This window comes from Helianthus annuus, chromosome 1 (assembly GCF_002127325.2).
Source record: "Helianthus annuus cultivar XRQ/B chromosome 1, HanXRQr2.0-SUNRISE, whole genome shotgun sequence".
Taxonomy (NCBI): Eukaryota; Viridiplantae; Streptophyta; class Magnoliopsida; order Asterales; family Asteraceae; genus Helianthus; species Helianthus annuus.
In genome coordinates this window covers 76,788,306-76,806,067 of record NC_035433.2, presented here as the reverse complement: position 1 = coordinate 76,806,067, position 17,762 = coordinate 76,788,306, and the positions used below count along the sequence as shown (strand labels likewise).

Genomic DNA, 17,762 nt, shown 5'->3' with positions numbered 1-17,762 from the left:
GCAAAGGTCTGACCAATTCAGATTAGAGGTCTTAACCATTTAGACTTGGTATAATACTAAATGATTCAGAAGCAAATGTCTAATCCATTCAGACATTTGCTCATGAAACAAACAATTTGAACCATTAAGTGCTGAACCAGTAAGAGGTCTGAACTATTAAAAGTCTTATTAAGAGATAAACAAACAGCCCTTTAGTTAAGGGGTATAAAGTTATCGTTCTGTGATACTAATTTTCTTTTCTCCTCTACAGACTTGAAAATTTTCATATTTTTCTAAATCATGCTTGAAGAGTATTATACATTATTTATTGAGAACTCGTGTTTTGAGGAAATATGCAATTTTTCAAGTTTAGAGGGGGTATAGACACTTCCTCCGTTTTTGTTCTAAAAAACTGAAGTATATATAAAAGACACATGAGATTAAAGAACTGATTGTTAGAAATGTAGATATTTTAGGCTAAACCAATGTTTATAAAGCTAAGGTAACAAGTCCTAATAATACCTAAATAAAGGGACACATCCCTATATTAATGAAATTGATGATTAAGTAATTCTGGATTGAGCATGAGTAAGTTACTCACCAAACACTAGTCACCATCAATATATTGGCTATACCTTAAATATTCAAATTGTCTAGCCAAGACAAAATGGGATGACACACGAGGCAGGATGCTAAATTTTGCATGATAGATTAAAAATTTTGAAATCAAGTCAAGTCTATATAAATAGAGGCTTATCACAGGAACAAAATTTAAAAACATTTTAAAATAAAGAAACTTATATAAATAGAATAACATGCTTAATAGTTATATACATGTCACTAAAACTAAGATGCAACTTTCTATACCCATAACTTAAAGCGTCACATATTTTAGACGTGCAATATGCCTAAGATGCTTCCTATTAATTTTTAATCTATTTCTAATAACGTCAAATATGTAGCACCAGTGGTCTAGTGGTAGAATAGTACCCTGCCACGGTACAGACCCGGGTTCGATTCCCGGCTGGTGCACTTGCAATGCGCTCATTGTGATGTTGGGTCATCACAGTTGTTCGATCTTTTCTTATTATGAAGCAGTTCTGAGCATTTATTTTTTGACAAATGAGTTTAGTAATATTTTTTAAGTATTCCTGTTATTTCTTCTCAACCAATTGATAGATTAAATGTCTTTAATATGGTTTTTTTTTTTTAATTTATATAAGTCCGTTTAAAAATGTCTTTTCAATGATGAATCTTAAGGTTGTATAAGTCCGTTTAAAAATGTCTTTTTAATGATGAATCTTAAGCATGGTTGTAAAACTCCCGTCTATGCTTCGAGTACTCGCTACAAGGTAGGCTGGCGAGGCCCGAATACTGTTCGCATAGGCTGATTACTCCCCGAGTAATCTCCGCCTAGGCCTAGTACTTCCCGAGTACTCTCAAATCCGACTAGGGAGCACATAGCGACTTTTACAACCATGAAAGGTCAATATTCTTTTAAGAGTAAATTACTTTTTGAGTCCCTATGTTTTAGTGGTTTTAACCACTTGAATCTAAAATCATTAAGTTTAACGCACTGAGTCCCTAACCACTCATTTTATAACATTTTGAGTCCAATTTTTTAACACTTGTAATTTGACTTTGGACTCAAGTAGTTAAAACAAATAAAACATAGGGACTCAAAACGTTATAAAATGATCGGTTAGGGACTGAGAGCGTTAAACTTTTTAATTTTGAACTTAAGTGGTTAAAACACTAAAACACAGAGACTCAAAAAATAATTTAATCTTTTTTTTTTTCTAAAAAAGCAATTTCATTCCAATCATCAGGGCAAATTACATAAGGATAGCAGGTAGACGAACAACAAACTGCGCCGCCATCTTCTTTTAATTTTAGTTACGCTTTTATTTAACTTTACTAATCACTATTAATACATGTCACGTTTGTTGGAATTTAAACAATATACTTATTTTACATATGAATCCAATTACCAATATTTTCTTTACTATTTAAGTTTATATGTATCAATTTTTTTTTAATTTGAGTAAACTGCCATTTTGGTCCCTGTGGTTTAGGCATTTTTGCCATTTTAGTCCAAATCTCAAACTTTTTAAATCTGGGTCCCTGTGGTTTCATCTTTATTGCCATTTTAGTCCAAAATTCAAAAACCCATTTTTTTGATTGTTCCAAAAAGTTTGAGATTTGGACTAAAATGGCAATAAAAGTGAAACCACAGGGACCAAAATGGCAGTTTACTCTTAATTTTGGACTAAAATGGCAATAAAAGTGAAACCACAGGGACCCAGATTTAAAAAGTTTGAGATTTGGACTAAAATGGCAAAAGTGCTCAAACCACAGGGACCAAAATGGCAGTTTACCCTTTTAATTTCAATTAACTTAATTGTGGTTTTAGTTTTTTGAACGGAAATTTATTTTAACTTTTTCGTCTGTAAGATTTGAACCCAATACCCCCTGCATTTTTAGTTAACTTCATTAATTAATACATGTCAAGTTTGTTAGAATTTAAACAATATTTAAAACGTTTCCAAATTTATTATAGTCTTATCACAATTTATTCGGATATATTAAATTAATAATAATATATAAATATTTCCAAATGCAATGTACGTTGAACATTTTTAAAAGGTCACTCCAATATAATAAATAATGAATCTGTCATCAACTATTAACAAACATTGACCAAACCCGTTTGCAAAAGACAAGGAAATTGCAAGTCCTTCACAATTCGTTTTAACTCATGGATGCGTCTATGAAGCAGGTCAGCCTCCAATTGAGTGGCTAATCGCGTGGCACAACTATCAGATTTTCGACTTGAGGACAAGTTGTTTGTCCGGGTGGGATGTATTGATACGAACCCAGCTGGACCCGTTGCTTTAATTGCAGTCCAGGCCCAGCTAGAGATAGAGGGAAGTCGAGAAGTGGACAGAATTAGCGGGAACGGTTAATGCTAAATTGCTAATAACCGTTCTTAGCAATATTAATTTAGGGTGTCCTTCAGTTTGCGAGTGTCGATGTTTATTCTATAAGAATTAGGGTTCTTAAACCTTTTAATTGGAGACCTAATCCTTCTCGAATTGGATTATCTATCTATCTTGTTTGTTCTTGTTTCAATCAAATCTGAATTTCAGATTCTATCACATAGTCTTGTACCTAATTACCCCGTGGCCCAGAAAATTCAAGAATGAAGGATAAACACGGTTTATGTACTTGATTTAATAAACTAATTTTGGGTAAAAGTGTAACATAGCAAGTTTTTTTTTTTTTTATATTAATTAAATAACTATAAGTTGCCAAAATTGAAAAATAGTTAATGTTGTGTATTGCACCCGTTGGCTCAGTGCCGGACCAGAAGACATGTTCATCATGTTTATGTTTGGATAAGGTTAAGACTTAAAAAGTTGAAACCTTAAAGTGGTACACCAAGCATGCCATGTGATGAGATGTACATGATATTTTTGGCGTATCTATGTAAATCCAAACTGTAAAAATTTAGTCAACTTCGAACTTTAAACTAATTGGTAGGGTGGGATTGCGGTCAAATAACGATAAATTATTAAATTTAACATCTAAGGATCCCAAGCTACTATTATGAGTTTGCCTTGATTTGTAAGGGTGTCCGGAGTGGGGGCGGCAAACCCACCCGGCACCGATCGGCAACCATTGCCGATGATTTTGCCGCATGAAGTTTACCGAAAAAGAGGGAGAGAGCGGTGAGGGAACACCGATTCGGTGAAGAGAGTTGGTGAGAGAGAGAGAGAGGGTAGTTTATGGTGGGGTCCATTCCAATCTCAACCAATCACAATTTTTTTCCTTTTTTTAAAAAAAAATAGTTTACCACTTCACCATTGTCTAAACCATTGCCAACATTTTTAGCATAGTTTACCACTTTGACATGTCACATTCTCATTGATTGATTTTTTAGTTTGTCACTCTCAAATGTCTAACCACTCCCTACACTCTAAGCAGGGCTATAACAAAAAATCAGAGACTGGATTGATTTGAACCCCTACCAGGAAATGACAAAAAAATAAATAAAATAAAATCAAAGTACGGATCAAGTCTAACTGGTCAATCCCAAACTGGTCCCAATTTTGGAACCATGTTCATTTTTTTTTTAAAGGCTAATTATTCCATATATAACTTTACAAGTTTTTTGTGTATCATTAGTTGTACATTGAGCTTTTGGAGTTTTTCAAAAAAAAAAAAACCTTGATTTTTTACTTTTAACCTCAAGGTTTTTACCTTTTTCATTTTAACCCTACATACTTTGTTTTTTAACTTTAACCCAAAACTTTTCATTATTTGCAATTTAACTTCGCAACTTTTGTCACTTATACTTTTCATCTTTCGCAAATTTTCGTTTTACGTATAGTTCTAATTTTTTTTCGAGTTTTGAGTTAATACGACGCAACGTGCATGTGTGGTTCAACGTTTTTACCTCTATTTTCCCATGTTTGACATGTTCGTCGCAACACGCATACCCTAGGTCGAGTCAGTGTTGGTGGTCGATGACGGTTGACTGACATTAGTACTATTCGACATCGTTTTACGCCCCGCCGCAACGCGGGGTGTGCTTTGGGGTTTTTCAAAGAAAAAATAGTTATGCATATGGTTGTCGTAACGTTGTCCTTGGGGGATTTCAAAAAAAAAATGATTTTTTTACTTTTCACCCAAAAGTATTTCATAAATTACTTTTAAGACAGAACTATTTGTTTTATTACTTCTAACCCAAAACTTTTTATCTTTTGCAATCTATACTCATAACTTTATTTACTTTCAACTTGGTCCTTTATAGTTTTCATTTTCCGCAAATTTTCGCTTTATAGTTGGTTCTAAATTTTGTGATTTAACACGTCGCAACGTGTGTCTTTGGTTTTACGTTTTTACGTTTCGTTCTAATTTTGCGAGTTAACACGACGCAACGTGCGTGTGTGGGTGAACGTTTTTACATCGTCTAATTTTTCCCCGTTTGACAAGTTTAACATAACGTACGGGTCCTAGATCGACTTAGTTATAACTAAAGATTCTCTGCCGCATTGCGGCGGGTCGCAATCCTAGTTTTATTATAACCCAAACAAAATATACAGGGCCGACCCTAAGAATTCGTGTACCCTGTTCGATCCCGAAAAAACGTGCCCTTAGGCCTTAACGAAATTGGGTATTGGGCTCATTAAAGGTTTAAACTTAATAACTAATCTAAATCATAGGAATAGTTTTCTAGGTGAACCTATTTTGGTGTTTGTATGGATATACCCTATTAATTTTTTTTTTTACATATACATATCGGATTTTTTTTAAATAACGGGCCCTTTGAAATATCGGGCCCTGGCCGGTGGTCCTCCCCGCCCACCCCCAGGGCCGCCCATGAAAATATACAAACCAAAATAGGCCACTAAACAGCACAACCAAAATTTACAATATTACATTTAGAAGCTAAAACTACACCAACGCTCCCAATCCATTAGCTCGATCTTGGATCTGTGCTTAAACAATAGATATCCCAATGTTTTTATGTCTGACAGTATACTCCCCACATCCAGATTTTTAGATTGGAAAATAACTTCATTTCTCATCTGCCATATCAACCAGCATGCCAAAAGTGTTATTGATCGAACAAGTTTTCGTTTTACTACTGAAACATCCGCACCAAGGTTCAAGCCGAATAGATCCTGTAGTGAGAAAGCATATATCGGAAGGATGTTGCACCAAGACGAAACGTCCTGCCATACCACTGTTGCGACACGAGATCAATAGGTGGTCTAGTGTTTCATCTGATTCACCGCAAAATGGACACGTAGATGAGTTAACATATATACCCCTCTTATGAAGTTCCACCTTTGTTGGAAGATGATTTTTTGCCATGCGCCAACCAAAAATATTAACATTTTTTGGTAGCCACTTGTTCCAAGGTAGCCATGGTCTCACCGTCGGTAAAGCTGGTTAACCGAAAACGTACCATCCTTGCTTCTAGACCATTGCCATTTGTCTTCCCCATTTTTTCTCTGGACAGTGTTGATAATATTTATACAATCCTTAAGCTCCCTGATCTCTACCGCATTCGTAGGATCCCTACTCCAACACCAATTGAAAGAAGGTATGTTATCGTTAAACGATATTCGATCGCTAACGGAGCATAATTTTTCCTGATCCAGTCTAAACACAGCTGAGAATAAATCTTTTAATTAGGCACGTGTTACCCACCCATCGATCCGTCCAGAACTTAAAGGAGACCCCATTCCCCGATATACCGATTATGAGGTTACCCAATGTGATATTTTTGTTCTTTAGTTCCTTTTCAACTCTGTTTATATTCGACCATATCCCTGTTCTTCCAGATTTGAGGGGTATGGACTCTCACCTTTTGGCCGACTGATGAAGCCCATGTACTACTCTCCTCCATAGCCGATCATCACTAAACAAATTTCGTAGTATTTTCCTCTTTCCAAATCTAAGTTAGATAATAAACTTTTGTTTATTTTTGTTGGTTCAGTTCTGTTTATACATGAGGAAAAAACATTAAAACATACCTGTTACAGCAGACAGTGTAGTGGAGAATCCAGTCAGAGAAACTAACGGCAGCTGAATTATCACAGTAAAGCTTCAATGGTCTAGAAATGGAATTAACAATTTTGAGTCCAGTGATCAGATTTCTAAGCAACATTCCATGACAGGTTGCGTTATAAACAGCAATGTACTCTGCCATCATTGTGGAAGTTGTAGTCAACTGTTGTTTATGACTCTTCCATGAGATAGGGCCGCCTGCTAACATAAAGATATAGCCTGAAGTGGATTTCTTGTCATCTTTGCACTTGGCAAAGTCAGAATCAGAATAGCCCACCACTTCTAAATGATCACTTCTTCTATAAGTCAGTTTATAGTCTTTCGTCCCTTGCAGATATCGAAGTACCTTCTTAGCTGCTTTCCAGTGATCTAGGCCAGGATTAGTCTGATAACGGCCTAGCACTCCAGCAATATAAGCGATATCTGGGCGAGTACAGACTTGAGCATACATCAAGCTCCCGACTACTGACGCATAAGGTATCTGGCTCATTTGCTCCTTCTCAACCTCTGTTGTCGGACATTGGAATGAACCGAAAACATCTCCTTTAACTACTGGAGCGACGGAGGGTTTGCACTGTTGCATGTTGTAACATGTAAGAACACGATCTATGTAAGCCTTCTGGGACAATCCTAAGATCCCCTTGTGTCTATCTCGGTGAATTTCGATGCCAATGACGTAAGAAGCATCTCCAAGATCCTTCATGTCGAAGTTATGCGAGAGTAACCGCTTCGACTCATGCAACATGTCTAAACTATTACTTGCCAGTAGAATATCATCTACGTAAAGGACAAGTATAGTAAAGTTGCTCCCACTCATCTTGAGGTAGGTGCTGTTTTGGTCAAAAATTACCGAAGCAATTAAGTGATCAAATTAGTTAAGTGAGGTAGTGTGCTGAAAAGTGTGTTGAAAATATGTTGTTTATGTTGTTTGGAAAAACAGTGTTCAGGATATGGCTCCGGATATTGAGCTATATCTATGATCAAACGATGAGCAAAAAGTAAAGGGGTTGACACGAGATGTACGAGGAAAGCCCTTGATCAATCTAGATCGCCGGCATAAAACCTCGGGAGCTGACAATCGCAGCTGCCTAGTTCTTCTTATTACTTCAAACTTCAGGATACAGTGCAGGATATTGCCCAGATCGCTAAGTGTTACAATGATTTGTGTGAGAGTACAAGTTGCGAGAGAACAAGTGTGTAAGTGTAGTGAGTGTTGCTGTGATGTCCTATTCGATCCGGTATACCCACCTATTTATAGTAATCAAATACAAACTGAAATTCCTACAAATATGGGATGCTTCCGAATATTCCATTGTTAACGTTGTATTCCGGGCAATGCGGCTTCAACGTCTTCATTTGAACGACTTGGACCGAGTCTCTTGGAGAAAGAGTCTTTGTGAACGTTGGGCACCTGCACGCGTACTCCTGCACTCAACACGTTAGTAATCCTGAGGATACTATTCAGGATATTATAGACATCCTGAATGAGCATCTCAGATATAAGCAGATATCATTTATTCAAGATATAACCCAAGATATTTCCCAGGATATGAGGAGCTCAGAATTTTACCCATAACAATTGTCCCCAAAAAATGTTGCCGTTAAGGATCCTGAGTCCTAACGGTTACATTTTTTCACAATAACCGAGGCAATTAAGAGATAGGACTTGATGTGACCGCTTGTAACCGTTCAGCCTATTTCTACTCATTACTCCCCTATATCTTCTCTCGTTCACCCCATTTAATCTTTATCAAGAAGAAAAAGGTAAAACCCTTCTCTCTCTCTCCTTACTTCTTTCCTCTATACTATTCCGGTAAAGATATGGTGAGACAGACAAGGTCAAGCTCCGGTGACTCCGCTCCTTCGTTTATTCACCAAAATATTCTCCAGGATCTGGAGAAGGAAATATGCACCTTTGACAGCGCACATCTGTCGGCCCTTAAAACCTCCGGCATCTTCCCGAAAGGGACGGTGTTCCGGCCATTTGATCGGGAAATCTGATCAGACATGGTTTCCGACGAATGGATATGCTTCAACGCTTTTCCTTTTACCTTGGGGTTACAGTTTCCATTTCCCGATTTCATCACCGAGTTCTTCGATACCACAAAAATCTGTTTCAGTCAAACAATGCCAATGCTATGGCGAGTCCTGCTCGTTCTTGATCAAATCAAGAACAACCATATTCCTGACCTTTCCGTTCATGACCTCCCCTTAGCATATCGGCTTAGATGCCATGGTTCCTGCCGTTTTTTGTTCTACTCTACCTCCAGCGACCCACTGGTACTTCGTGCCACCAGGAATGAGGAGGAATGGAATCCAAGTTTTTCTTTGTAAAAAGAGACTCAATCCCTGGTGGAACGGAATATCCAGTGCAGTGGTTGAGAAAGGGTAGGATTTAGGGCTTTAGGATGATCCTGTTTTGTATCTTGTTTCATATCCTGAACTGATCAACTTTCTTTTTACTGTTTTGTTTGCAGTCGACTTTAGGAAGCTAGCACCTCCTCTTGCAGATTCACAGAAAAGGATTGACGCTATCAGACTCCTTCCTGAAGCTGAAAGAAGTTTTAACCCGTCTCCACCAACTCCAAGCCCTCTTTCCAGTGTTAACATGTCTGGTAAGGATCCTGCTCAATATCCTGCATACATGTTCTCATTTGAAATATCTTAGGAAAGAATTTTTACTCCCTGTCGTGCAGACTACAGCAAAGTTCCGATCCTCCTTGACCTTGACGAGCTTGACAGTTATCCTACTCCTGTCATGGTCAAGAAAGAGACACCTGCTGCTACCAGCTCCAAGCCACTGCCGGCCCCCAAGGCTAACCCCAGGACCCGTGCTTCCACAGCAAAGAAGAGGAAGGGCTCTGAAATCAGTGCCCAGGCTCCGAGGGGTTCTCCTATGATGAACTCAGCTTCTCCGACTCCTTAGAGCCCATGACATCCTTCCTCAACAAGGTAGTATCCTGCTACATATCCTGCATATATATCCTGAAAGGATATCCTGATTAATATATTCTGACCCATACCTGAATTTGATGTGCAGGGCCTTCGGCATCTGCTCCATCTGTACAACGATGCCTGCGGTACTGTTGCACTCCACGAAGCCAGGATCAAATAGCTCGAGAGCACAGTTGCTGACCAAGGCGCCATCGCTGAAGCAAAGTCCCGGCATTACGAGAGCTTAATGAAGAAAGTTACCCAAGAGGCTGAGCTCAAACTTGCCACCGCAGAAATGGATCACGAGCAGGCCATGGTTTCTTTCCGGGAAGGGATTAAGGCCTCCGCCATCATCTCCTTGCTACAAGCCCGCATTAAGATGGCCTATGAGGCCAAGGAGACAGGCCTCGTGTGCCCAGCTTGGCCGGTGGACTCTTGGGTGGCCAAACTGAAGGAGCTTGGAGGGAAAGTTGTGCCACTCCCTGTAGAAGCCGGTGAGTCTTCCAAATTAGCTGAGGTGGTGGATCAGGTTGGAGACAAGAAGGATGCTGGAGCGGATGCTGGTGAGGATGCTGGGCAGGATGTTGGTAAACCAGAGAAGGTTGGAGAGGATGCCGCTGTGTGAGGGCATCTGAGTGGGCGATGATGGATATTGATGCTTAGGCTGGAGCCCACTTTTTTAGAGTTGATGGTTGTGGTCCCTTGAACAATTTACTTTTCTTGTCTTTGAAACAATTTACTTTCCTGCATTTAGACAATATGATGACCAAAGGTGGAGGGATCCTGAGTTTCAGGACGAAGCCCTTGGTTATCAGTTAGTATAGTTTATTTTGAATACTTTTAACAAATGGAGGTGGAGGTATCTTGGGTTCCAAGACGAAGCCTTCATTTTTTAAGTAAATATGTTGAAAAACTAATCATGCTTTTGGTGGATGGGTCTCGGTTTGAGACGAAGCCAAAAGCATAATCTTTTGCTAAGTTAATAATATAACCCTTTTTTGGCTTTACTCCTTTCATTACATGAATCTTATTTATGAAAATTGTTTTGTTTGAGAATTCTTGGAAATATTATGGGTACATCATCTAGGAATATCCTGACAAGTATCTTAAGAGATATCCTGGTCAGGATATCATTATATAACTTAGGAAGTTTAAATCTTCCGAGAAAAGGAAAGATCATACCATAGATTCCCAAAGAGTCAATTCCAATTTTTCACCACAGGAATGTCCCCAGTTCATACTTATAAACTTGGATCCGTCCTTGGAATAGTATAATGTCCCCTGTTATGACACAAAAATGTAAATGTATTCATGGTTTGGCTTGAACAAATTCCAAACACTTCGAGGCAAACACCTTGTTATCCTGAAATGAATCCTCAACATACTGGGGCAAACCCTTAATATTCTGGGGATAAACCCTGAGTTTCATGCGCTACAGGCGAGAGTGTATAAACTCCAAATCTTAGAAAGGTGAAAACCTTTAAACCTTAGAGAGTATGAAAATACCCTTTCGTGAGAGAGGGTGATCAATCCTCATATACCTTCAGGATCCAGGATATAGCCAACAGTAACGAAATTGTCAACCACTTTTACATGAACTGGTCCCGCTACCTTGAACTATACCTAGATAACTTGCGCTCCAGACGAGGTGTTTAAACCCAATTTGAAAGAAAGGTGAATACCTTTAAACCTTTGAATGGATTGAGATCCCTTAAACTTGAGAGAGGGGGCTAATCCTCTAGTCTTCCGATTCGTCCCAAGTGCAAATCCTGGAGCTATATCCTGGAGCATATGCTGCAAAACAACTACAAACTAAGGTGGGTGTTAGCCTGGCTAACACCCCTCCGATGCTTAAGTCAGTATTGGGTTCAAGATAATGCGTAAATATATTTAAAAGAGATAGAGTACATACCATTAGGATAGAAATTAAATTCTACTCTTACTTGAAATAGAGCTTTAAGTGTATTGCATTCCAGGATCTTGGTAGCATATCCCCTTTCATATCCTTGAGTCTATATGCTCCTTTCCCTGCTTCTGATTCAACCTCGTATGGTCCTTCCTATTTTGGAGCTAGCTTGCCATCGGCAGGATTAGTAGTATTCTGAAAAGCCTTTCTTAACACCCAATCACCAACTCGAAATCTTCTAGTCCTTATATTCTTGTTATATGCCCTGGATATTCTTTGTTGATACGCTGCCATCCTTGACCTTGCTGCATCCCTTTTTTCATCTATAGTATCCAAATCTTGACATAAATCCTCAGGATTTCTTTCAGGATCCTGTAAGATAGATCTCGCAGTAGGTATCGTCATTTCCGTTGGAATCATTGCTTCTGCTCCAAACACCAAGGAAAATGGGGTCTGGCCTGTGGCATTCTTTACCGTTGTTCTATCAGCCCACAAAACAAAGGGTAATTCTTCTGCCCATCTTCCCTTCTTGGCCCCTAATCTTTTCTTCAAGTTGTTGACGATTATCTTGTTTGAGGATTCTGCTTGTCCATTCGCCTGAGGATGTACTGGGGTAGATGTTACCATTTTGATTCCCCAACTCTTGCAAAAATCAGTGGTCCTCTTGCTTATAAACTAGGACCCATTATCACAGACGATTTCGGCTGGTACCCCAAACCTGGTTAGGATATTCCTCTTTATGAAGGATACTACTTCTTGGTCTCTAACTTGGACAAATGCTTCAGCTTCAACCCACTTAGAGAAATAATCCGTCATTGCTAGCATAAAGACTTTTCCTCCCGGAGCTTTTGGTAACTTTCCTACTATATCCATCCCCCATTTCATGAACGGCCAAGGGGATGCTATAGGATATAGTGGTTCAGCTGGTTGATGTAGTATGTTACTATGCCTTTGACATGCCTCACATCTTCGAGCATATTCTGCAGCATCTTTCCTCATCGTTGGCCAATAATATCCTGTCCTTAATACTTTGGAGAACAATGACCTGCCCCCAGTATGGTTACCACAATCCCCTTCATGTATATCCTGAAGTACTTCTTTGGCTTCAGGATCCTCCAAGCACCTCAAATATGGTCCTGCAAGAGATTTCTTGTACAAAACATTATTTATAATAGTGAATCGGGATACCTTCATCCTAAATGCCTTAGGATTTTCATCTTCGGGGATATGTCCTTCTTTGAGATATCTGATGATTGAAGTCGTCCAGGATGTAGAATTCTTCTCAGGATACTCCACTCCAGGATCTTGAACACCTGCTACTTCTTTATCCCAAGGATTCGTTGCAGGATACAAGACATGTAATATTGGTATTTGGGTCCCATCTAGTATCCTGATTGATGATCCCAGGTTTGCCAAGGCATCTGCCTCAGCATTATCCTCCCTTGGTACCTGTTCAAGTGTAAAAACATCAAAATATCCTGCTAATTTTTTAAGAATACCAAGGTATTCAATTAATTTTTCACCCTTGACTGCATAGGATCCGTTAAAATGATTAGTAATTAACAAAGAATCAACATATACTTGCAAATTCTTAATACTCATTTTCTTAGCCAATTCTAATCCTGCAATCAAAGCCTCATATTCTGCTTCGTTGTTGGTAGCAGGGAATTCACACCTAATAGCCTGGGGTAATATGTCCCCTTGTGGCGATTTTAGTAGTATACCCAAACCTACTCCTCTTACATTAGATGCACCATCAGTATATAATGTCCAGGATCCTGAGGATTCTCCTAACTGCTGGACTTCTAGGTCTACCTCATCCTGAATATCACTACTGAAATCAGCCACAAAGTCAGCTAAGGCCTGGGACTTTATGGCATTTCAGGTTCATATACTAAGTCATAAGCACTCAATTTTACCGACCACTTAGCCATCCTACCGGACATCTCTGGTTTCCTAAGCACATTTTTAACAGGATAATTAGTTTAACATGAATCCTATGTGTCTCAAAGTAATGTCTAAGCTTTGTTGATGCCATAACTAGAGCCAATATTAACTTTTCTAGGTGAGAATATCTAGTTTCAGCATTTAATAAACTTTTGCTAACATAATAAACAGGATACTGCTGACCTTCATGATCCTTTACGAGAACTGCACTTACTGCATTCCCTGATACTGCAAGATACAGGGATAATGGTTCACCATCCTGAGGTTTCATCAATAGAGGCGCGGTTGAGAGATACTGCTTCAAGTTCTGAAGGGCTGCTTCATGCTTCTCACCCCATTCAAATTTTTTATTCTTTTTCAGGATTGTTAGGACAGGATTTTAATGACCTGTGATCCTTACATGATATCCTAACGAGTGATCCTTGTTTCTTTGGCAGATAGTGATCCTCAGAAGAGCTTCAGGATCAGGATCATGGATCATCCTAAGGATCCTCATACTAACGATTGTTCTCTTTGAATTTAATGTTGTTTTGCAGGAATTACGAGTTGGACCTGGTCTTGGCAACGTTATTGAGGAATCTTTCACATAAATCTCGCACATACACCGCCGGAAATAGACGTTGTGGAGAATAAGGAAACTCAGCACAATTTACGGGCAATTAGTTAGGCTAAATTTACTTATATTTCTAAAGGGGTAACGAGCTAGTAGTTAGGTGACTTGCCTAAAATTCGACCACACACGCTTATATAAATTGCACTCTTGAGCATTCGGAAGACACAACACACTTCTTACACACTCTAGCATACTACACCATAGTGATCCTTGTACCTAGCTCGTTACCATCCAAAGTTGTAAACATTGTTTATTATATTGAAGTTTGGTGATCGGTAGTTTCCATTACCCGAGGTTTTTTATGCCGGAGATCATTCATTGATCAAGGGCTTTTTCCTCGTATAAATCCTTGTGTCACTTGTGCAATTTTCATTTAAGTGATCCTTATCTTTGTTCATCATACCAAGCATCATTCCCCGTTTACAAAGAGTTTGGTTGCATTATCCTTGTGTGATTTTTGACCAAAACAGTTTGGCGCCCACCGTGGGGCAATTGGTGCTTCATTCATAAGAAAGTTTTTCTGTTGGTAATCATTCCGGAGTGTTGCATGGCTTCATCGTTGAAGAATACCTCCACAGCGATGTCTGCAGTCAATTCATCTAAGGGCGTTCCACCTTTGCCTCCACCACCAGCTGGATCTCAGAAAAATGCTGAGAAGAGACCAACTCCTATTTTCTCTAAACCTTCATCTTCTTCTGCTCTAACTTCTTCTGCTCCCAGTACTAGTGATATATTTACTTTGATTTTGCAGATGAGGGATCGTATGCAGCAGCAGGATGAAACTAATGACAGGATCCTCAAGGAAATCGGAGATCTCAAAAGGCAAAAGAAAACGGCAGAGGATCATTCCCCACTGATGCCCAAATCTTTGAATTTTGATACTCCGATGATTACTTCTCAGCCATCAGAGGTCCCAGACATTCAACATATGGGTGGACCAAAAGGAGTGCACCTCGGCTCAGCAATAGTGACTCAGGCATCAGGCTCATATTTCCAGCCGGCAGGATCCTATCCTCAGCATATGGGACCCTTCGTGAATTTAGGAGCCTACTCAGGAGCGCAGCAATTTCAAGGATCCCCCTTTATTCCAGGATCATCCCAGGTTCAAGGATCCTCCTTTGTTCCAGGATTATGCCAGGGTCAAGGATCCTCTTTCGTTCCAGGATCATCCCAGTTTCAAGGATCCCTCCAGATGCCATGATCCTCGAAGAATTTGCAGACAGGAAGTTCAGATGTCCATCAAGGAGATTTTATTCCGATGCAGACCATTGCTTCCACTGGTCCCTCCATTATCCCAGAATCTCTGCAATATGGATTCAAATCCAGTGTTCCTAACTTGAACCCGATGGGAGGTAACACTTTTAACAATTCTCTTACCATTAACCATGGATTCATGCAGGATACAGGTATCAACCATGCTATGGCCAGAGAACTGCAGAAACTGAAGGATATGATATCAAGTGTTCCAGGGGTAGTCAAACCTATCCCGGAGATTGCAGATGGAAGCCATAAGGTATCTCGTTTTGCACCACCAATTTGTGATGCTGAGATACCCAAAAGATTCCATATTCCAACTATGAAGCTGTATGATGGTACAACGGATCCTGAGGAACACATAGCACAATACAGGGATAGGATGGAGATCAATCCAATTCCAGAAAGGTTAAAAGAAGCATGCCTATGCAAGGGATTTGGATCCACTCTTACTGGATCTGCTCTTAAATGGCTGCTAAGTCTTCCCCTTACTCTATTACTTCGTTTGCTAATTTAGTTAACTTATTCAATAATCAATTTTCTTGTAGCAGAAAATTTGAACGATTGACTAGTGATTTATATAGGATAACTCAGGGTCATAATGAATCATTAAGGGATTATATAACCAAATTTAGTAAAGAATCCTTGGACATTCCCAACTTGGATGTGGCCACAGCTGTTGAGGCTTTCAAAATGGGATTGCTTAGGGATTCATTGTTCTACGATGATCTTGTTATGACACCATGGAAGAACCTAGACGAAGTAAGGACTCGGGCACTCAGATTCATCCGGCTAGAGGATGACAAGAGGATCCAGGAGAGACAAGTAGGATCCTCAAAACAAGAAAAGCAAGGATCCTCTTTCAAAAGCAACAAATTCAAATCCTACAATAGAACTGACAACCAGAACGTGCATGCTGTTGACCAAGAAGAGGATGATGAGGATTATCCTCCGATTTCTGAATACTGTTTTTCCGTTAATAACCATGAACTAATCCTTGCAATGCAGAATCTAGGAGAAAAAGCCAGATGGCCCAGGAAAAATGACAAACCAGCCGCAGCTAAAGATAAATCAAAATGGTGTGCATACCACGAGGATTTTGGGCATTTAACAGAAGAATGCATCGCATTAAGAAAGGAAATTGGATATCTGCTGAGCAAGGGGCATTTAAAAGAGTTGTTGGGAAGAAAAAAGCAAAGGACTCAGGATCCTGAAAGGATCCCTGAAAAGGCTCCAGACCCTCCGGCAGATGCACAAGTGATAAACTTTATTTCCGGAGGATCAGACATCTGTGGTACATCCTTTTCAGCAGCTAAAAGGCATGCAAAGGAAGCTAAAATGGATAATGGAGAAAGACCTATTCGAACATCAAGTGTCTCGGAAGAAAAAGTGATAACCTTTGATGAGGATGATCGCGTAGACATCCAGGATCCTCATCATGATAGTTTAGTTATTACTCTCTTTATTTCTAACCATTTTGTCCGCAGGATCCTAATTGACGGAGGAAGCTCCGTAAACATTATCCAGCTTGATGTTCGGAAGAAAATGGGTATTCCTGAATCAGACATCACACCAAGATCCTCCGTGCTTGTGGGATTTAGTGGCGAAACTAAGAAGACCCTGGGGGACATCAAACTCCCAATTTACGTGGAAGGATTACATAATTATCAAAAATTTTGTGTTATTGACTGTTTGTCTTGTTGTAATGTTATCCTTGGCAGGCCCTGGATACACGATATGAAGGCAGTCCCATCCACCTACCATCAATGTGTGAAGCTCCCTAGCCCTTGGGGAATAATCAAGATCGATAGTGATCAGCAGGAGGCTAAGGATTGTTACACCTCATCAATGAAACCAGCCTCGAAATCAAGGGAGCAATAGCAATTAAAGTATCCTCCAAGGGGTGTGTTGGAGGCAAGAGAGCAGGATGTGGACGAAATCCTCCTGGATCCTGATGATCCTGAATCCAAAATCTATATCGGATCAGGGATCCTTGGACAAATGAAAGAAGACATCGTATCCTTCCTCAAAAGAAGAAAATCTACCTTTGCATGGAAACATGAGGATATGACAGGTATATCTAAGGATATTATCACTCATAAACTTGGCATTGACAGGTCAGTTAAACCAATCCACCAAAAAAGGAGGAAGTTTGCACCAGAAAGAAATGCCATTATCCAGGAAGAGGTAGAAAGATTACTACGAGCAGGTATGATTAGAGAAGTGAAGTATCCAAAATGGCTGGCCAATGTGGTTGTTGTTCAATAGAAAAATGGAAAGTGGAGGGTGTGTGTCGATTTCACTGATTTGAATAAGGCATGTCCCAAGGATCCTTTCCCATTACCCCACATTGACTCCATGGTGGATGCAACGGCGGGTCATGAACTGTTAACCTTTATGGATGCATCATCTGGATTCCAACAAATTCAGATGGAACCATCTGACCAAGAGGATACGGCTTTTATGACCCCAACCGGTTTATATTGTTATATTGCTATTGATGTGTGTAAAATGCGACATATAAATCACATCAATTAAGGCATAAAA

The 17,762-nt window shown here is 39.5% G+C and overlaps 1 non-coding gene across 1 annotated transcript; it reads left to right on the top strand.

Moving 5' to 3' along the window:
• Positions 1-940: 940 nt before the first annotated feature.
• TRNAG-GCC lies at positions 941-1,011 on the top strand. Its single transcript has one exon. It is a non-coding gene; the product is annotated as a tRNA-Gly (tRNA).
• Positions 1,012-17,762: the final 16,751 nt, after the last annotated feature.